The sequence below is a fragment of the Arachis hypogaea genome, chromosome 11 (genome assembly GCF_003086295.3).
Source record: "Arachis hypogaea cultivar Tifrunner chromosome 11, arahy.Tifrunner.gnm2.J5K5, whole genome shotgun sequence".
NCBI lineage: Eukaryota > Viridiplantae > Streptophyta > Magnoliopsida > Fabales > Fabaceae > Arachis > Arachis hypogaea.
The window spans coordinates 34,148,708-34,172,393 of NC_092046.1; positions in this window are offsets into that span (position 1 = coordinate 34,148,708).

The window sequence follows — 23,686 nt, forward strand, 5'->3', positions numbered from 1 at the left end:
TCTTGGTGCACGAATTGTAAATCACACTTTTCACAACTCGTACCACTAACCAGCAAGTGCACTGGGTCGTCCAAGTAATACCTTACGTGAGTAAGGGTCGAATCCCACGGAGATTGTTGGTTTGAAGCAATCTATGGTTATCTTGTAACTCTTAATCAGGATATAATATCAATAATAATTCTTAGTTTTAATTGTAAAAAGTCAAAGGGCATAAAATAAATACTTGTTACTCAATAATGGAGAATATGCTGGGTTTTGGAGATGCTTTGTCCTCTTTATTTCAGCTTTTCTCTTGTACTCCTCTTTACACACGCAAGGCTCCTTCCATGGCAAGCTGTATGTAGGGTGTCACCGTTGTCAATGGCTACTTCCTATCCTCTCAGTGAAAATGGTCCAAATGCTCTGTCACAACACGGCTAATCATCTGTTGGTTCTCGATCATGTCGGAATAGAATCCCTTAATTCTTTTGTGTCTGTCACTACGCCCAACAATCGCGAGTTTGAAGCCCGTCACAAACATTCAATCCTTGAATCCTACTCGGAATACCACAGACAAGGTTTAGACTTTTCGGATTCTCAAGAATGCTGCCAATGGATTCTAGCTTATACCATGAAGATTCTGATTACGGAATCTAAGAGATACTCATTCAATCTAATATAGAACGGAGGTGGTTGTCATACACACGTTCATGGATTGAGGAAGGTGATGAGTGTCACGGATCATCACCTTCTTCATAGTGAAGCGCGAATGAACATCTTAGATAGGAACAAGCGTGTTTGAATGGAAAACAGAAGTAATTGCATTAATTCATCGAGGCACAGCAGAGCTCCTCACCCCCAACAATGGAGTTTAGAGACTCATTCCGTCAAAGAGTACAAAGTTCAAATCTAAAAATGTCATCAGATGAAAATTAAATCTCTAAAAGTTGTTTAAATACTAAACTAGTAACCTAGGTTTACAGAAAATGAGTAAACTATGATAGATAGTGCAGAAATCCATTTCTGGGGCCCACTTGGTGTGTGCTGGGGCTGAGACAGCTTCTCACATTCCTGGGCTGTTTTGGGCGTTCAACGCCAGGTTGTAACCTGTTTCTGGCGTTGAACTCCAACTTGTAACGTGTTTCTGGCGCTGGACGCCAGACTGCAGCATGGAACTGGCGTTGAACGCCAGTTTACGTCATCTATCCTTGAGCAAAGTATGGACTATTATATATTGCTGGAAAGCCCTGAATGTCTACTTCCTAACACAATTGGAAGCACGTCAATTGGACTCCTGTAGCTCCAGAAATTCCATTCCGAGTGCAGAGAGGTCAGGATCCAACAGCATCAGCAGTCCTTTTTCAGCCTGAATCAGATTTTTGCTCAGCTCCCTCAATTTCAGCCAGAAGATACCTGAAATTACAAAAAAACACACAAAATCATAGTAAAGTCTAGAAATATGAATTTTGCCTAGAAACTAATGAAAATAAACTAAAAACTAACTAAAACATACTAAAAACTATATGAAATTAACCCCAAAAAGCGTATAAAATATCCGCTCATCACAACACCAAACTTAAATTGTTGCTTGTCCCCAAGCAACTAAAAACAAAGTAGGATAAAAAGAAGAGAATATACAATAAATTCCAAAAACATCTATGAAAATCAGTGTTAATTAGATGAGCGGAGCTATTAGCTTTTTGCTTTTGCCTTTTGGTTTAAAGAGCTTTTGGCTTTTTCTGCTTGCTTTTTCTTTTTCTTGCTCTCTTTTTTTTTTTTTTTGCAAGCTTTGTTCTTCACTGCTTTTTCTTGCTTAAAGAATCATTTTTATGATTTTTCAGATTATCAAATAACATTTCTCCTTTTTCATCATTCTTTCAAGAGCCAACAATTTTAACATTCATAAACAACAAATTCAAAAGACATATGCACTGTTCAAGCATTCATTCAGAAAACAAAAAGTATTGCCACCACATCAAAATAATTAAACTATTTTAAAATTCGAAATTCATATACTTCTTTTTCTTTTTCAGAAAACAATTTTCATTTAAGAAAGGTGATGGATTCATAGGACATTCATATCTTTAAGACATAGACACTTAGATACTAGTGATCATATAGTAAAGACACAAACATAATTAAACATGAAGCATAGTAAACAAAAAATAGGAAAATAAGAACAAGAAGATTAAGGAATGGGTCCACCTTAATGAGGGTGGCGTCTTCCTCTTCTTGAAGAACCAATGGTGCTCTTGAGCTCCTCTATGTCTCTTCCTTGCCTTTGTTGCTCTTTCCTCATAGCTCTTTGATCTGCAGTCAATTGCTCTACCATTGAATTATGGAAAAACAAAAGCAATGCTTTTACCACACCAAACTTAAAAGGTTTGCTCGTCCTCGAGCAAAAGAAGAAAGAAGTGGAGAAGATGGAAGTGTGTGAATGGGTGGGTTTGGGAGGGAAATGGTTTGAATTTGAATGGTGAGGTAGGTGGGGATCCTGTGGGGTCCACAGATCCAGTGGGGTCAAGAATTTAGCATCCCTGCTCCAATTAGGCGTACAAAATGCCCTTACTGTGCAATCCTAGCGTTTAACACCAGACTGCTACCTGTTTCTGGCGTTAAACGCCCAAATGTAGCCTGTTTCTGGCGTTAAATGCCAGACAGATGCTTGTTTCTGGCATTTAAACGCCAGAGTGATCTTCCTCCAGGGTGTGCTGTTTTTTCATGCTGTTTTTCATTCTGTTTTTGATTTTCCATTTGTTTTTGTGACTTCACATGATCATCAACCTAAAGAAAACATAAAATATCCATGGAAAATAAATAGATATAATTAAATAACATTGGGTTGCCTCCCAACAAGCGCTTCTTTAATGTCAATAGCTTGACAGTGAGCTCTCATGGAGCCTCACAGATAATCAGAGCAAGGTTGGGACCTCCCAACACCAAACTTAGAGTTTGAATGTGGGGGTTCAACACCAAACTTAGAGTTTGGTTGTAGCCTCCCAACACCAAACTTAGAGTTTGACTGTGGGGGCTTTGGTTAACTCTGCAGTGAGAGAAGCTTTGCATGCTTCCTCTCCATGGTTACAGAAGGAGAACCTTATGTCTTATAGTTTGCAATGTCTGCAAACCACAGAGCTTCCTGAATAGCAAACAATTGCTCATCCGGAAAGGTTTCAGAGATCTCAGTAGGAGGGAGGGATGCTCCTGCTACTGGTTCTATCCGGGACAGGTGATCAGCTACTTGATTCTCTGTCCCTTTTCTGTCTCTTATTTCTATATCAAACTTTTGCAGAAGCAACACCCATATTATGAGCCTGGGCTTTGAATCCTGCTTTGTGAGTAGATATTTAAGAGCAGCATGGTCAGTGTACACAATCACTTTTGATCCTACTAAGTAGGATCTAAACTTGTCAATGGCATAAACCACTGCAAGTAATTCTTTTTCTGTGGTTGTGTAATTTTTTTGGGCATCATTTAAAACACTGCTAGCATAATAAATGACATGCAGAAGCTTGTTATGCCTCTGTCTCAATACTGCACCAACGGTATGGTCACTGGCATCACACATTAGTTCGAATGGTAATGTCCAGTCTGGTGCAGAAATAACTGGTGCTGTGACCAGCTTAGCTTTCAGGGTCTCAAACGCCTGCAGACACTTTGTGTCAAACATAAATGGTGTGTCAGCAGCTAGTAGATTGCTCAGAGGTTTTGCAATTTTTGAAAAATTCTTTATAAACCTCCTATAGAATCCTGCATGCCCCAGAAAGCTTCTGATTGCCTTAACATTGGCAGGTGGTGGTAATTTTTCAATTACTTCAACTTTAGCTTGATCCACCTCTATTCCCTTGTTTGAAATTTTATGCCCAAGGACAATCCCTTCAGTCACCATAAAGTGACATTTTTTCCAGTTTAAAACTAGGTTGGTCTCTTGGCATCTTTTCAGAACAAGTGCTAAATGGTTAAGGCAGGAGCTGAATGAGTCTCCAAATACTGAAAAGTCATCCATGAAGACTTCCAGAAAATTCTCTACCATATCAGAGAAGATAGAGAGCATGCACCTCTGAAAGGTTGTAGGTGCATTACACAGACCAAAAGGCATCCTTCTGTAGGCAAACACTCCAGAAGGACATGTGAATGCTGTTTTCTCTTGGTCCTGAGGATCTATTGCAATTTGGTTGTAACCTGAATAGCCATCCAAAAAGCAGTAATATTCATGACCTGCTAGTCTCTCTAGCATCTGGTCTATGAATGGTAAAGGAAAATGATCCTTCCTGGTGGCTGTATTGAGCCTTCTGTAGTCAATACACATACGCCACCCTGTAACTGTTCTTGTAGGAACCAGTTCATTCTTTTCATTATGAACCACTGTCATTCCTCCCTTCTTAGGGACAACATGGACAGGGCTCACCCAGGGGCTATCAGAAATAGGATAGATAATCCTAGCCTCTAGTAACTTAGTGACCTCTTTCTGCACCACCTCCTTCATGGCGGGATTTAGTCGCCTCTGTCGTTGAACCACTGGCTTAGCATCATCCTCCAATAGGATCTTGTGCATGCATCTGGCTGGGCTAATGCCCTTAAGATCACTTATGGACTACCCAAGAGCTGTCTTGTGTGTCCTTATCACCTGAATTAGTGCTTTCTCTTCCTGTGGCCCTAAAGCAGAGCTTATGATTACAGGAAAAGTGTCACCTTCTCCCAGAAATGCATATTTCAGGGATGGTGGTAGTGGTTTGAGCTCGGGTTTAGGAGGTTTCTCCTCTTCCTGAGGAGTTTTCAGAGGTTCTTTTATTTCCTCTGGTTCCTCCAGATCAGGCTGAACATCTTTAAAAATGTCCTCTAGCTCTGATTCGAGACTCTCAGTCATATGGACCTCTTCCACCAGGGAGTCAATAATATCAACGCCCAGGCAGTCGTCTGATGTGTTTGGATGTTGCATAGCTTTGACAACATTCAACTTAAACTCATCCTCATTGACTCTCAGGGTTATCTCCCCTTTTTGGACGTCAATGAGGGTTCGTCCAGTTGCTAGAAATGGTCTTTCTAGAATGAGAGTTGTACTCTTGTGCTCCTCCATTTCTAGCACTACAAAGTCAGTAGGGAAGGCAAATGGCCCAACCTTGACAATCATGTCCTCAATTATGCCTGATGGGTATTTAATGGAGCCATCAGCAAGTTGAAGACAGATCCGGGTTGGTTTGACCTCTTCAGTCAAGCCAAGCTTTCTGATAGTGGATGCAGGGATTAGGTTGATGCTTGCCCCAAGATCACATAGAGCTGTCTTGGTGTAGTTACCCTCTAATATGCATGGTATCATAAAGCTCCCGGGATCTTTAAGCTTTTCTGGGAAGCTTTTCAGAATGACTGCACTGCATTCTTCAGTGAGGAGAACTCTTTCAGTTTCTCTCCAATCCTTCTTATGACTCAAGATATCTTTCATGAACTTGGCATAAGAGGGTATTTGCTCAAGTGCCTCTGCAAACGGAATCTTTATTTCAAAAGTCCTGAGATAGTCTGCAAAGCGGGCAAAGTGCTTATCATGCTCCTCTTTGCGGAGTTTTTGAGGATAAGGCATCTTGGCTTTGTATTCCTCAACCTTAGTTGCTGCAGGTTTATTTCCTACAGAGGTAGGTTGAGAAGCCTTCTTGAGGGATTTATTATCAGCACTTGCAGGTGTCTGATCCCTCACTGGCATTTGAAAGCCAGGGTTGGAAGTTGGAGTGGCATTAGACGCCAACTCCTCATCTGTTCCTGGCGTCTGAACGCCAGAACTGTGCTTCCTTTGGGCGTTCAACGCCAGTTCCTTGCTTGTTTCTGGCGTTGAATGCCAGTCCTGAGCATGGTTTGGGCGTTCAGCGCCAGCCTTCCACCCAATTTCTGGCGTTTTAGCGCCAGAATTATTTTTTCCCCGGCTCTTATTGTCCTCAGATGGAATTTGGGTAGTTTGCTCATTTCTTGGCTTCCTGCTGCCTTGAGGTGGGGTATTTAATGTTTTCCCACTTCTTAATTGAACTGCTTGGCATTCTTCTGTTATTTGTTTTTGACAGCTGCTGCTTTGTTTGCTTTAATTGTTCTTCCATATTTATATTAGCCATCCTTGTCTCTTGTAGTCTCTCCTTGAATTCGGCTAACTGTTTTGTTAGAAAATCTAATTGCTGATTGAATTCAGTTGCTTGTTCAGCAGGACTGAGTTCAGTAGTCACTGTTTTAGCCTCTTCTTTCATGGAAGGTTCGCTGCTTAAGTACAGATGCTGATTTCTGGCAACTGTATCAATGAGCTCTTGAGCTTCTTCAATTGTCTTTCTCATGTGGATAGATCCACCAGCTGAGTAATCTAGAGATATCTGAGCTCTTTCTGTAAGCCCATAATAGAAGATGTCTAGCTGAACCCACTCTGAAAACATCTCAGAGGGGCATTTTCTTAGCATCTCTCTGTATCTCTCCCAGGCATCATAAAGAGATTCATTATCTCCTTATTTAAAGCCTTGGATGTCCAGCCTTAGCTGTGTCATCCGTTTTGGAGGAAAGTATTGATTCAGGAATTTTTTCTGTCAGCTGTTTCCATGTCTTTATGCTAGCCTTAGGTTGGTTATTTAACCACCTCTTAGCTTGGTCTTTTACAGCAAATGGGAACAGTAATAATCTGTAGACATCCTGATCTACTTCTTTATCATGTACTGTGTCAGCAATTTATAAAAACTGTGCTAGAAACTCTGTAGGTTCTTCCTGTGAAAGACCGGAATACTGGCAACTTTGCTGCACCATGATAATGAGCTGAGGATTCAACTCAAAGCTACTGACTCCAATGGAGGGTATACTGATACTACTCCCATATGAAGCAGTGGTGGGGTTAGCATATGACCCCAGAGTCCTTCTGGACTGTTCATTTCCACTTAGATCCATGATGGAGAAAGGGAGATGATGTAAAATAGAGAAAAACATATTTTATTTATTTATTTATTTATTTCAAAAATAAAATAAATTAAAATAAAATAAATAAAAATGGGTGAAGATTTTCTAAAAATGGAGAGAGAGAAAGAAAAAAAAATTGGTCAGGAAGTTTTAAAAAAGATATGATTTGAAAAATTTTGACCAAGTCAACCCAAGTAATTCGAAAATTATGAGAAAAGATAAGATAGAAGATATGATTTGTAAAAGGTAAATATGATAGGAAAAAGATGTAATTAAAAAGTATAAAAGATATTTGAAAAAGATAAATTTGTTTTGAAAAAGATATTGTGAAGATTTGAAAAAGATATTTATGAGTTGAAAAGATTTTAAGAAGGAAAAGATATAGATTTGTTTTGAAAAAGATATAATTTTTTTTTTTAAATCTTAAAAGGTTAAGATTTGAAAAATTTTGAAATTGAAATCTGAATTTTTATAAAAAAAAATTCGAAAATATGGCTTAAAAATAGTTAGAAAAGATATTTTTTTTTTTGAATTTTGAATTTTATGATGAAAGAGAAAAACACATAAAAGACACAAGACTTAAAATTTTAGATCTAATGCTCCTTGTTTTCGAAAGTTTTGGAGGAAAAACACCAAGGAACACCAAACTTAAGAATTTTAAGATCAAAACACAAGGAAGACTCAAGAACACTTTGAAGAATCACAAGAACAACAAGAACATGAAGGAGGAACACCAAACTTAAAATTTTTAGAAAACCAAACTAAAATTTTCGAAAATTATAAAAAGATTAACAAGAAAACACCAAACTTAAAGTTTGGCACAAGATTTAATCAAAGAAAAATTATTTTTGAAAAGATAGATTTTAAAAAGAAGATACCCAATTACCAAGAACATAGACCAACGCTCTAGCCAATTGGGCAGTAAATGTAACACTTGTTTTGAAGAAGTATTTTTAATAACTAAGAATAAAACTTTTTTGAAAACTAATGTTTTGAAAGGGTACAAGAAAAACAAGAAAAGATGCAGATCAAGCAAAACTAAAGATCAGACAAGAAAAATAAACAAAAACAACTTGAAGATGAAGAAAGAACAAAGAACACAAATTTCGAAAAAAGAGAAAATAAGGATTTAAAAAAAAAAGAAAATTTCAACCAAAAACAATAATAGAAGACTCTAAACCAAAAAAAGAAAAATTTTTCCTAATCTAAGCAACAAAATAAACCGTTAGCTGTCCAAACTCGAACAATCCCCGGCAACGGCGCCAAAAACTTGGTGCACGAATTGTAAATCACACTTTTCACAACTCGTACCACTAACCAGCAAGTGCACTGGGTCGTCCAAGTAATACCTTACGTGAGTAAGGGTTGAATCCCACGGAGATTGTTGGTTTGAAGCAATTTATGGTTATCTTGTAACTCTTAGTCAGGATATAATATCAATAATAATTCTTAGTTTTAATTGTAAAAAGTCAAAGGCCATAAAATAAATACTTGTTACTCAATAATGGAGAATATGTTGGGATTTTGGAGATGCTTTGTCCTCTTTATTTCAGCTTTTCTCTTGTACTCCTCTTTACACACGCAAGGCTCCTTCCATGGCAAGCTGTATGTAGGGTGTCACCGTTGTCAATGGCTACTTCCTATCCTCTCAGTGAAAATGGTCCAAATGCTCTGTCACAGCACGGCTAATCATCTGTTGGTTCTCGATCATGTCGGAATAGAATCCCTTGATTCTTTTGCGTCTGTCACTACGCCCAACAATCGCGAGTTTGAAGCCCGTCACAAACATTCAATTCTTGAATCCTACTCGGAATACCACAGACAAGGTTTAGACTTTCTGAATTCTCAAGAATGCTGCCAATGGATTCTAGCTTATACCACGAAGATTCTGATTACGGAATCTAAGAGATACTCATTCAATCTAATATAGAACGGAGGTAGTTGTCATACACACGTTCATGAATTAAGGAAGGTGATGAGTATCACGGATCATCATCTTCTTCATAGTGAAGCGCGAATGAACATCTTAGATAGGAACAAGTGTGTTTGAATGGAAAACAGAAGTAATTGCATTAATTCATCGAGGCACAGCAGAGCTCCTCACCCCCAACAATAGAGTTTAGAGACTCATGCCGTCAAAGAGTACAAAGTTCAGATCTAAAAATGTCATCAGATGAAAATTAAATCTCTAAAAGTTGTTTAAATACTAAACTAGTAACCTAGGTTTACAGAAAATGAGTAAACTATGATAGATAGTGCAGAAATCCACTTTTGGGGCCCACTTGGTGTGTGCTGGGGCTGAGACTAAAGCTTCTCACGTGCCTGGGCTGTTTTGGGCGTTCAACGCCAGGTTGTAACCTGTTTCTGGCGTTGAACTCCAACTTATAACGTGTTTCTGGCGCTGGACGCCAGACTGCAGCATGGAACTGGCGTTGAACGCCAGTTTACGTCATCTATCCTTGAGCAAAGTATAGACTATTATATATTGCTGTAAAGCCCTGGATGTCTACTTTCCAACGCAATTGAAATCGCGTCAATTGGACTCCTGTAGCTCCAGAAATTCCATTCCGAGTGCAGAGAGGTCAGGATCCAACAGCATCAGCAGTCCTTTTTCAGCCTGAATCAGATTTTTGCTCAGCTCCCTCAATTTCAGCCAGAAGATACCTGAAATTATAGAAAAACACACAAACTCATAGTAATGTTCAGAAATATGAATTTTGCCTAGAAACTAATGAAAATAAACTAAAAACTAACTAAAACATACTAAAAACTATATGAAATTAACCCCAAAAAGCGTATAAAATATCTGCTCATCAGGTCTAAATCCAATTTTTTGGGTGTCTTCAAGTATCCTTATGTCACTACCCTAATCAAATTTTTAGGAATCATGGAAAGTAAAAGAGAGCAACCACAAAGTGAGAGAAGAGAGAAAAAAAGCAGAATTCTCGTTTTTGTGCAGAGCAGCAAATTTTAAACGGCAATTTCTTATTCTTCATTCTAAACGGTGTTTTTATGTGTTGGCTCGTCGTATGCACGATTTATGCTTTGTTTGAGACTCTTGTACCTCGTATTTGATTATAGTGAAGTCATTTTTTTGGTCTTAGTGACACATGATTTCTACCTCTCATATTGAAAAAATTTTTCACGTTAAAATATTTGTGTGTTCTTGTTGTTGCTTTAGTTAATATATTTGCTTGCTTATAGTTGTTGTCATATTGTGTTGTAAGTGCTTTTTGTAAAATCCGGTTAATTAATGAATAATTAACTCATAAATTAAAAATTTATTCTAGAAAATTAGAAATGTGATTTTTATGGTTTAATATGGTAGAAAAAATTAAAACGAGAATTTCAACACTAATTTTAAAGTATTTGGCCTAAGATTGGGACGAACGGACCAAATCGGACCAATCGGGCCCGTATTGGGCCCATGGCCCAACCTAAACACATTAAAACAAAAGTGCACAGCTCTTCTTCCCCTTCCCTTAAGCCAAACACGCTGAAACACAGCAAGGAAAGGGGGAAGAACTCTCTCAAAGTTCAAACCCTTGCTCTTTGTTCAATCCACCATAACTTTTGATTCGGAGCTCCGATTGTCGCACTGTTTGAGGCTACGCGACGTTGATCTCTACAAAGCCCATAATATTGTTCAAGAGGTAAGCCACATTTTCTTGCTTGTCTTTCCAGCCCTTGATTTCGAAATTATTGGAAAAAAATATTGAGATTTTGAGCTCTTTGATGTTATAGGATCCAATTAGCTTGAAGGGAAGGCTTAATCTCACCCCTTTGATCCTTGGGTATGATAAGATTCTCAAGCCTAAGTGAAATACTTGAAGTTTTGTGATTAGTTATTTAGTTTATATGTGTGGGTGTATGTTATGTGTACTAGGCAATATATGTATGTATATTGGAGCTTGGTTGAGGTTTTGGGAAGCTTAGAAGTGGAGCTATATACTGGAAAAATCTGTTGGTGTGGTGTTGGAGTCTTGAAAGTTGAGAAAAAGTTGAATTGGAGGTGTTCCGGGTTGAGCGGGTAATCGGCCAAGGTATGGTTTCGATATTCTGTATCAAAAATGTAATGTAATGTGAAAACTTAGGCTAGTGACCCTAGGATAGGAATTGAATTTGTGATGTTGATTGATTGGTTGAATGAATAATACTGATTATGTGATTATTGATTTTGGAGGGGGTAATTGATGTTATTGTTGATGATACATGCGAATTATATATGATGATGATGATTTGTAATTACAGAGGTTGACTTGAAGATAAAATTGTGTTTGATATGGACATTTGATGTGGTATATTGAATATTGGAAAATTGGAAGTATTGGGTTGGAAATTTATGAAAATGGAGAATTGGTAAGATGATGAATGTATATTATAAATTGTCAAATTTGAAATATGAGTTGAGAGTGGCTTGATGCTGAATGGCTAAGGTTTGGTTGGTTTTAGAAATGGTTGGAATTGGTTTGTTTTGAAAATTGAGGTTTGTTAGTTTTTGTGAAAAATTATGATTTTGGCCAACTTTGGCGAAGCATAACTTGATCTCCGGACCTCCGATGTGAGTCGAATTTGTTTAAAACTAAAATTTGGTTTGAGATGTTTATGTCGTTCAAAGAACGGAGGAAAAATGTTTTAAAATAAGGAAGTTATGCTCGATCAAAGTTTGGTGTGTAAACTGAAAAATCTGGACTTAGCAGCTTTTTGGTGCTGCTGCATTGTATGCGTACGCATACATTCCCATATGCAAATATGCGCTTCTGTTTGGCATATTTGCATACGCGAAAATGGATATACATACGCGAAATGGGCAAAAATGTACGCCCACGCATACGCGTGGCCTGGGGTTTTTGCGTACGCGAAATCCCCTCATGCACGGCTAGTCATTTCTGCCTGGTGTGCATGCGTGCGCGAGAAGAGCAATGCATACGCGTCTTGGTCCAAACATGTATTCACGCGTACGCGTGACCCTGTTTTCAGCAAATATGAGTTTTGTGTTTTTAAAAAACCAGATTTCAAACCTCTAAGCCTCCATTTTCATCTTTTTAGTCTTAATTATTTATAGTATGCCTAGTAATGAGAAGAAGTTAGGAAAGGTGGTAACTTGAGGATGAAGTAAAGGGAGAATCAATGATGAAACATGATTAATGATGGTTGTATGAGTTGCTGAGGATGATGGTGGAAGTGTTGTATATGCCATGAGCCGAAGGGCTGTATTTGTTAATGAATTATGGCTAGTTGTGGATTGTATTATGAGCCAAATGACTGTATTAATGTTGATTATGGCTGAGTATGAATGCATATATGCTTGTTGATTGATAATATGATTTGATGCACTTCTAAATATCTGAGATACGAGTTTTCCTGGGTGAAAGCAGATGCTAGCCACCACGTACTCCAGGTTGAGACTTGATACTCTGCTGACCCTATGTCGTAAGTGTGGCCGGACACTGTGAAAGTTCCGCATGAACTCTCCGCCGTGGATAAACACCAGTGTAGGTGTTGTATGATTATGATTATGATTGTGAATTACTCGAGTTGGGGATGCACGATAGAGGGACAGTCTAATGGTTAGCTACCAGGACTTGTCGGGTTGGCTTTATAACTGACAGATGAGACTCATCAGCCACTAGGACAAGCATCCATCATATGCATCTATATGTTTGTTTGGTATGTCTTGTTTGGATTGCCTAAATGATTGCATAACTAATTGCTACTTGATTATCTGATATATTTGAATCCTATTTGTGATTTCCTTGCTTGTAATAATTGTGTTTGTTGCTTTTGGTTCTGTTGGTGGTTAGGAGGTTCGGAGGAGTTGGATTGGGGAATTTTAGATAGACCAAAGACCCTTAGTTAGTTGCCTATTTCGTTTTTACGGTTTAGTTATATTTATAAGCTTTAATTATCTGTTGGAAGTTCTAGGATTGCCTTCGACTTTCCTAGGACATTATATGTTAGATATGTGGGCATTGTTATCATGCTGAGAACCTCCGGTTCTCACCCATGCAGATTTTGTCGTTTTCAGATGCAGGACGTGAGGCTCCTCGCTGAGGCATGCTGGAAGCTTCTGTTTTAGCTAAGATCCTTATCTCTCGAGGATTTATTTTGATTATCTGTATTTAGTTGGATACTTATTATCTCCATTGCTTATATATATGATGTATTAATTCCTCTTAAAGGTTATTTTGGAGAAACAGGTCCTGTAACTCTGTCTTTTTGGGTTTCTTTTGGGTTCTTATGTGTGTGTGCGTGCGTGCGTGGGCGGGCGGGCGGGCGTGTGCGTGTGCGTGTACTCATGTTAGTTTATGTGTTACATGTTTCGCTTACGTTATTGCTTTTGAGAGTGTTGCACTTTTTAATTTAACGATTTTTGCTTTACCTTTTTCTTCAAAGGCTCCTGGTTAAAAATCTGTTCACTATTATTATTATATATATAATTTTATTTTTAGAGGTCGTAACACCTCGTCATCTCTGTCTTATGACTTAAGCATAAGATTTTGTATGATAGAGTGTTACACTTTCATATTATTCTTGTATTAGATATTTATGTTGTTTCTATCGCTGGACTCTAATTTCAGTTTTGTCTGTAGATGTAGATTTTGAGCCAACTATATAAATTTTTCGTATCTATTTTACTCATTTTTGTTACACTTCTGCTGTTGCTTCCGTGCCTCCCTTACCGCCTTTATTCCCAACATGTTCTTCATCAGTAACTTTCTCTCTGGTTCCTTGTTTACGACCCTAAAATGGTTTCAACTTGATATTGGTGAGTAGTTGTCACGTATCAAATAATCATGCTACATTACAAAGCTTGTTGCTTCCTCAAAGGTAGACAGTAATGGAGTTAATCATTAGAATTCTCACGCGTTTCACTTGATGAAATGATTCTAGGGAAATAGAGGAATGGAATACCAAAATTGGTGGATTTATTTTTAAATATATATAAGGTTTAATTACTCTGTTGGTCTCTATAGTTTTGCGAAATTTTTAATTAGGTCCCTATACTTTTTTCTTTTAATTGGGTCCCTATACTTTTATTTTTTTTTAATTTAGTCCTTACCGTCATAAAACCGTTTGAAATAACAGAATATTCCATTAAAAAATCGAATATTCTCATAATTTAGTAAAAAAATTTAATTAAAAACACCTCTATTTTTATAAAATACCAAAAATACCCTTTATATTTTTGTCCCCCCAAAATCAGAGAACTCTAACTATCTCTAGGTTATTCTCCTAAGTTCTCAATTGGATTTCTCCTCTATCACACTCTGCTGCCGTCTTCCATGGCGTCGTCGTCGTCCGTCGCTGGGTGGTCGTCGTCCCTCTGAGTCACCCACAGGTGCTCTGTTCTGCTCCGCTCGTCCGCCTTGCTTATTGCATCCCCTCGTCCCGCCTTGCCTCACCGCGCCTCGCGGTGCCTTGCCTCAAATCGCCGCTCCTCGACTCCGCGTTTTGCTGTCTGGACTGGTTCTGTCACAACAGGTGATGATTGAATTTTTTTTTAGTTTTTTAGCATTGGATAATAATTCTTCTCAATAATGTCCTCCTCCCACTACACTAAGAACGGGAGAAATGTTATGCTTAAAATAACTAGTAATCAAACGGCATCCTCTCCCGATTCTAATGCTTCAGGTTCAATGTTGAGAAATCTTAATTGTTAAATACCTCTAATTTTGCTTATGCTTATTTTTGGTTGCTGCTTGTATATAATTTGACTTTATTTGATTAAGTAACCAACATTCTGAATGACAAAGAGAACCAATTGATCTAATTGTGAAGCTTAGTTTGCTAATATTAGTTTTGATTGTGCTAAAAAATTTTGATTATGAGTTCTGATTATGTATTTTATCTGTAATTAATTGATTATGTTAGAAATAAGGAAAGAGGTGAGATTGGAGATAAGGTGTTTGATTAAATGCCTTTGAAAGAGTTGAATTGATTATGAGTTTTGATTATGTATGTTATCTATAATTAATTGATTATGAGTTTAATTGATCATTGTCATAGAGGCATACAGGTTCTACTTGTAAAAGTTTGGGCTGCAATCCTCAAGGCATTGCTGCTGACAGGCTTCGATGCTTGGTTCCGTAATACCGAAGATCGGTGGTAAAAGCAAAGGCCTCAGATACAACTGAATGTGCTGCTATGGTTAATACCAATTTCCGCAGAGACTTTCTTGGATTGGCTTTGGGAATCTCAAGCCTCTTTGTTGGTTCATTGGAAGCCAAAGGAGCTGGTTTGTCCCCGGAAGATAAGCCGAAACTATGTGATGAAGCTTGTGAGAAGGAGCTTGAAAATGTATGGTGAGAATACATTGTTCCCTTCTCTGCCTCCTTTCTTTGTTTTTCTCTGCTAAGACATTACAAATGGTTGTTGTAAATTGCTAATAATGCTTTGATGTTTGATGTAATCGCATTGCATCTCCTGTTTCTACTAATGTTAGTCAGCACCTTTCTCAAATGTCAGTTATTTTTTAAGAGAAATTCTTCAAATAAATCTTGAGAATTCAAAGCATTATTAGTATTTAAGCTGTTCTTTCCTGATAATAGAATCTATCATTCTTAAAGGAATAGCAGACATTCTTATATTTTCAAAGAATTTGTGCACCATGCAAAGAATCTGTTAATAACCAATCTATGTTATTGCACTTAAGTTTTAATATTCACATTTTTAAGACCCTTGATCAATGACTACCATGGTATCAATGGATTTTACTTGGAATATCCATAGCTAAATGACTAATGTTGACTTTGAACATTTTATGCAATGAAGGTGCCTATGGTAACTACTGAATCAGGTTTGCAATACAAGGATATTAAAGTTGGATAAAGTCCTAGTCCCCCAGTTGGATTTCAGGTGTGAAATTTTTTCTAATTTGTTCAGTTCTTTTTTATATGCAATACAAGATAGATAATATCTATTCTACTCGAAGTTAACCATTGAAAAAGGAAATATAGAAGTAGAATACTTTCGCATTTTAATCAAACATATTTGTATCTAACCAAATGCAACTTCATTTCTATACGCACTCCTTTGGTAATATTTAGAATTCCAATATTTAGAATGATGTTTCTTCCCGTGTTTTGTCTGAACCTCATCCAGGAAAAGAAGCGAAAGATTAATGCAGAAAAGAAGAGGACAGAGCTCGAGAAGGAGAGAGCGAAGGATGAACTTCTGACGAGAAAGCGCCAGAGAGAGGAAAGACGAGTGAGATACCGTGTGCAATGTGGTATGAATTAAGATTGGGCTGCAATGTGACATGAATACACTGTTTTCAATTAAGATTTAAATGTTTCTTGTTTAGTTCAAAAATCTGTTCTCTACCTTTGTTTCAGAATGCTTTGGTGTTGCTTTGTGATTGTAGATGGTCCAAAAGCAGCATGTGCTGGTTGTGCTGGCTTTGGGGCATTCTCAGTCGTTATAGAGAAGTTCTTAGACAGGCATGAGTAGTTACCTATTGAATTGAAGTCACCCAATTTTGTATTCATTAGGCATAGCATGGATTTTCATAGTGATAATCTTTTGTCCATTTGCTAAAGGGCGCATACAAAATTGTAGTATTTTATTTTACATCGATTATTGTTTATTTGTATACAATATCAATTGGTGGATGCAATCCTCCAATTTCAAACTAGATGTAAGTATGCTCTTAAGTATTAATGTAAAGTTTATTATGTAAACTGGATGCATTATCATAATCAATACTTGAAGGATGAAAACTGAATTTTATATATGCTTATTACTACTATTTCTATTTCATTTTATCCATTCTTTTTTTTAGGTTCTTAAGATAAGGTATTTTGAAAGTCGAAAAAAAAAAGAGAGAAAGTATTTTTGGTACAATTTGTATATAAATAAGCAAAAGAATGATAGTGACAAAATAAAAGGGATTATAGGAATACTTTTCATGTCTTAGAATCATTGAATAGGGATTATAGGAATATCTTTCATTGAATATTTATAGTTTCACCGAATTTTCAATTAAGTTCCTATATTTTTTTTTAATTAGGTCCCTAAGGGTATAAAAGTAATTTCATAGTTCACTAATATTTTTTTGACGTTTAATGTTAATAGAGACTAAATTGAAAAAAAAATAACGTATAGAGACCCAATTAAAAGGAAAAGAAGTATAGGGACCTAATTGAAAATTTCGCGAAACTATAGAGACCAACAGAGTAATTAAACCTATATATAATAGTAGGTTCTGGTAAATTTCAGAAATTGTGCAAGGAGAAAAATAATTAAAGACTTGGCAAGGTTTAATTAAATGACGAGTCTTCTTCCCAAGGGCATTTGTCATTTTTTAAGCTTTATAATTTATATACAAGAACAAAATGAGATAGAGTGTAGGTCAAGTTTTCTGGTATATATATCTTATATAAAATTACGGCTTTATTTTTTTCTCCATGTCTAAATCTGTTAAGTTTGCAAGTTATTCCAATAATGATGTTTAATTTAAGGCTAGGCATTGGCATTTTCCTGATCAAAATTCAATGTCTTGATTTGGGTGTTTGAGTTTGGTTTTAAGTCATAGAATTTTAGAAACAGCACTAATAATTTAATTAATTCGTTGGATTTTGATTCAGGTAACATAAGATTATTGTCTACACTTAAGGTTTTTGATGAGTTTAGGAAATAATAATTTATTGATGATAATAAATATATGTTTTTGATTGGGTTAGAAGTTTTAATGTTGTTTGATGTATGTTTATTATTGTAGGCCCAAATTATTTTTGTTTTAAAAGCCCAAATAGATCACAAGGCCAGCAAATTATGGATAAAATATTGAAGCTTTATACGAAAATAGTAAAGCAAACCAAAGGAAAATTGACTCAATTTTTTATGGATATTAAATGGTTCATTTAGTTTTAGAGAAAAATGTCAAATCAATGGAGCCAAATTAAATCCAAATATCAATGCTAGTAAAAAAAAATATTATTAAAGTTATTTTTTTGGGCAAGTCAAATGACTTGTTAAGGCTATTTTATTTTGCATCTACAATTTGAAAAAAAAAAGAAGAAAATGAAGGTACTTTTCTGATTCAAATCAAAGGCAAAAAAAGAAACTTGGAGTCAAAGTTTGTATTGATGGTGTAGATTATTCTTGCCCATTTTTTCAATTTCTCTCACCATTCTATTCTAATCTTCTGTTCTATTTTTTTTTGGGAGAAGAAAAAGAATTCAACAGGTCCAATGCTTAAGAGTTTACTATACCCACTAGCTTATGTTTTGGAGGTATTGCCCCATACATAAAGAAGTAATTAGCCAAAAATTAAGATAAGGAGAATAAATCTAAAATTCTGAGTTTTTCCAACATTTCTACCACTCAAAGTTTGAAGTTTTAGAAGCAATGTATTTACATTAAAAAGAACATTCTGTCAATATGAAAGACACTAAAAAAAATTTAAATTTAATTTTCACATTGTTTTTAAACTATCATATTTTTTCTCTTTCATGAGGTTACATTATATATTTTATTTTCTTAATTTATCTTTATTTAATTTCTCATGCTAAAAGACAATGTATGAGATATTTAAAAAAGTTATTTGAGAGAAAAAATAAAAAGAGTTAACTTAGAGAGAAAAACCACTTATTACAAAATCTATTTTGGTGTTCAAATTTAAAAGCATAAAAAATGACCATAGATTTAATCCCTTCTTTAGATCATTAAAAAATTTCAATTTTAAAATTGGAAAACTGCACTGTTTTTTTGCATCTTAGTACTTGCCTCTCAAGACTAAATTATTCTGAACCTTATAAATATAAAGACTAGTCGTGGACTTGAGCTATTTATGATTGTTGAAATGCCTTTTCAAACCTAATATAATCTTTCTTTTTTAAAGATGTGCTTATCTATTTATGTGATTCTATGCTATATATGATTGAGTTTCTCTATCAAAGGAGAGAGTCTGAGTTGGAATTTTTTTATTTACCCTTATTTGATAATTTTTGTCACTAAAGCAATGTCTCAAACCATTGGTTATCGTTTGCCTATGGATACTCTTATATTGCCATTTATTTATAGTAAGTTTTGAATTGCTGGTCTAGTTTTATTAAAAAGTAAAATACGGAATTGTTTTTAGAATTGCTTTCTAGCATCTTCAATGTCACCAATCTTATCGAGAGATTTTCTGAATGTGTCGTGTTATTTTACTCATTTGTTGGTTGGTTGGTACAAAAGAGATGCTTAAATTCTAAGTAGCTTATTTGATTATTTTTTGTTTGGCTGTTGTGAAAGCTAAGGGATCGGATAATGTGAGGTTTCTATCAAGCATGTTGCATAGAGCTATGAATTATTATACTCCAGAACAAACATACATGTACTTTTGACGAGTACACGATATTTTTTATTTTGATGAATATAATTTGACGAATTCTGTTAGGGAACCAATGTAATATTTGTATAATGGACTATTTATTTGGTTTAATATGAGTTAAAAAATGAACATTTAAGATAAAATATTACTAATTTTTTAAACACAATACACTCATATTATCTAAAATAACCATTGATGCAGAATTTATAGTCCACAAACTAATCGGCAAGTGCACCGGGTCGTACCAAGTAATACTTCAGGTGAGTGAGGGTCGATCCCACAAGGATTGAAGGACTAAGCAACAATGGTTGATTAATAGGCTTAGTTAGACAAGCAGAAAATAGTGTATTGGTGTTCAAAAGACATTAAACAATATAAAGAATATTAAAAGAGCAAGTAAATAAGTTGGGAATAAAGTATGGAGAAGCCGGTTAAGGTTTCAGAGTTATCTATTTTCTGGATTAACTTTTCTTATTAATTTATTTTAATGATGTAAGATTTAATTCATGGCAACTATATGTGACTAGACTCTAATTTCTTAGACCTTTCTAGTCTCCTTTAAAATTCTTCAACAGCCAATTCCTTGGTCAATTAATTCCAATTAAAGGGTGAAGTTCAATTCTAGTTATATGCCACAGAAATCCTAATTACACAAATATAAGAGGATTATATGTCACTGACGTTGGGATTTTTGCCAGTAAAGAATTTCATAAAAACAGTCGCGTTGTAGATATAGTCTCTAAACCGACAGAAATCCCTTCGTACAAACGTTTTGGTTGTCACAAGTAACAAACCCCTTTAAAATTGATAACCGAGTATTTAAACCTCGGGTCGTCTTCTCAAGGAATTGCAGGGAAATATGTTCTTATTATTGGTTATGAAGATTGTAAATTGGGGGTTTTGGAAGTAAGGTGGGAATATGTTATATGACAAGTAAAATAAAATAATAATAATAAAATCTCTTGGCAAGATATAAGAAATTGGAAGTCCAGACTTAGTTATCCTTATCAACAACAATGAAAGTTGAATCTTAATTCCACTTAGTTAACCTTTACTAAAGCAAAGGAAAGTCAAGGGACTAATTAGTTTGATCTTCGAATCCTATTTATTTCCTAAGAAAAGATTGGGATTATTGAAGTTCAACTCAATTGGCAAGATAACAATTAACAATTATGCTGTTGAATTGGATAACTCCTGAGTTACTGATTTCTTAACCAAGACCAAAAGGGGAAAAGTAAATCTATTGGAATAAAGATGCCTTCAGATGGAAAGTAATAATCATGTAAATAAAAAAAAGCAATCATAAACTGAAATACCTCAAATAGCATTAATTAAGAGAATTATATGTAACATGAAAGAGTTCATAAAATAAATTGGGAAATAAAAATAAAGAACCTGGATTGAGAGTTACTCCTAAAACTAAGAGAAGTCCTAAATCCTAAGAGAGAGAGGAGAGAACCTCTCTCAAACTAAATCTAAATCATGAGAAGTGAATTATGAGAGCCTCTCTATGAATGGATGCAATCCCCCACTTTATAGCCTTTAATCTGTGTTTTCTGGGCCGCGAACTGGGTCAAAAACAGCCCGAAAATCGCTGGAGAAAAATTCAAACACGCTGATTTCCGTCACTGCGACGCGGCCGCATGGATCACGCAGTCGCGTCGCCTAGCGTCAGGGGAACAATAGCATATTATATATCAAATCGAAGCCCCGGACGTTAGCTTTCCAACGCAACTAGAACTGCGTCGTTTGGACCTCTGTAGCTAAAGTTATAGCTATTTGAGTGCGAAGAGGTCAGGCTGGACAGCTTAACAACTTCTTCATCTTCTTGTATTCCTTCCACTTTTGCATGCTTCCTTTCCATCCTCCAAGTCATTCCTGCCCTATAATATCTGAAAACACTTAACACACATATCAAGGCATCTAATGGTGATAAGAGAGGATTAATAATAGGCAAATATAAGATCAAAGAAGCATGTTTTCAATCAAAGCACATAATTAGGAAGGCAAATGTAAAACCATGCAAATAGTATGAATAAGTGGGTAAAGAGTAGATAAAAACCACTCAATTGAGCACAAGATAAATCATAAAATAGTGGTTTATCAGTCACGTATCCCATTAAATCCAGATAATTAAAATTTAGGAAAAATTGCTTTCAAGCTATTGTTCAAGTAAAGAGCTTTTCCAAGTTATACAAGAACGCAATTAGAAAGAGGGTCATACCTCCGTTCCACCCAAATTCATAGAATAAAGAACGAAAAAATTCTTGAATTATAAATCAAAACATAAATTAAAATAGAAAAACAATAAAATCAATCCATACAATAGACAGAGCTCCTAACCTTAACAGTGGAGGTTTAGTTGCTCATGGTTCAGAGAAAAATAAGGATTGTAAATTGGAATGGAATAATGTTGTGTTGGAACCCCCTGTTGGAAATCCCCTTTTATATCTAATCCTAATTAATTTAAAATCTATCTTCTAAAATTAAAATAATATCTTTTCCTATTTTAAATTAAAAATAAAGTTTAAATAAGAATTAATTAAAGCAATCAGCATGTCTTCAATTGATGGATGGGGACCACTTGCTTCGTAGGGTCCATGCCTAACTTGGAGTGGGCATAATTATTCTTGTGTGAATCTCCCTTGAGTCTCTGCTATCCCCTGGCTCTAGTCTGTGTTTCTGGGCCGAAAACTGAGTCGAAACTCGGCCTGAAATCGCCCCAGTGTTTTCTGGATTTTCTGCATGTCGCGCATGTCACGCATTCGCGTCAGTCACGTGTACGCGTCGATGGTCTTTTTCGCGTGTCATGCGTACGCGTCTGGTACACGCACGCGTCGCTGAGCAACTTTGCTTTTCACACGCGTACACGTTAGATATGCGCACGCGTCGCCATGGACAGCTCCAAATCACGCGCATGCGTCAGGCACGCGCACGCGTCGCTCCTCGCTAGTCAGCTCCTCGGTTTCTTCTCTTTCTTTGTAGAAACTCTATCAAATCCATTCGAATGCTACCTAAATAAACAGAAATTTACAAGACTCAAAGTAGTATCCATAGTGGCTAAAAAATAATTAATTCTTGATAAAACTTAACAAATTAAATGCAAATTCACTAGAAAAAGATAGAAAAGATGCGTGACCATCCGTGTACTAGCGATAATAAACATCTGATATCCTATTGAATTGAACATCTTTATACCTTATTATACACATTGTATAGATACTCAATTGGCTCTCTATACTTCTTCTAATTTGACGGATTAAAGAACGAATATAATTTGCATAGAGCTATGAATATAATAGTGCAAGATGTATAACAAGATATGTGCATATTTTGGAATTTGCATACACTATTTGCTCAATAAATTGCATACATTGTATAACAAGTTGAATAATTAATAATCTTAGTTTGATTGATGAAATTTTCTCAACCAATAACTCATCTTATTATAGATTGATTCCTCTTATTGGCATACTCTGTTAATTGTTAAATGCAACTTTTAGAGTTGTTTAGTTTTATTTTCACATGGTTTACTGCTGTTCAATTGTGGCGAATTTTTATTTTAATTGAAAATTCAGTTTATAAAAGATTTTAAACTGTCACAAAATATTAACTTAAAATCCTCACAGAACAGATAAAGAACCAACACTAAATAATATTCTAATAGTTGTATAAAACCATCACAAATAAATTCATAACATTTTAAAATTTTTCAAATTTTAAAATTATCATAATCTTTTCGTAAAAAATTTAAACTATCACAACCTTAAAAAAACAACCACAGAATAGCTAGAATCTTATTGATAGAATCAATTAAACGTTATTATCTTACTCACATAGTAAATAAATAACGACCTACTAACATAGGAGGTTTCTACTAGACTATTAAATTACAATGCTAATTTAATTAGTAAAAATATTATTTGTATATAAAAATTAGCTACTAAAATTAGTTATTAATGTATTTATATTTATATATAAATACATATGTGGTTTAATTTATTTTTAATATATATTTATATTCTAATATATATTTTATACTAATAATTTATTTTAATAATTAATTTTAATATATATGTAATATAATTGTTTAATCAATCATGCAACAAATAATTTGTAGATAACATAAAGGGAAAATTTTTGAAAACTAATCTAATACATACTACATACATGGGCTAGCTTTCTCTCTCTTTCTCTCTCTTTCTCTCTCTATCTCACACACATAGATGAAGAAAAATGAAAATAAAATTATTACATGTTAGTTAACAAAATTTTAATCACCTAAGTTTCTTTTGAAAAAATTGTAAAGTGAGTGAACTACATTTAAACCTACAATGTGCGTAAATAATGCACACACAACTAATAATGAAAAAGTTAATAACCCAAAAGATTTTCTCTTTAGTCTCCTAACGTGACATCGTACCTTTCACAATATGCAATATAATTCTATTGGATTTTTTATTTATATAAATAAAT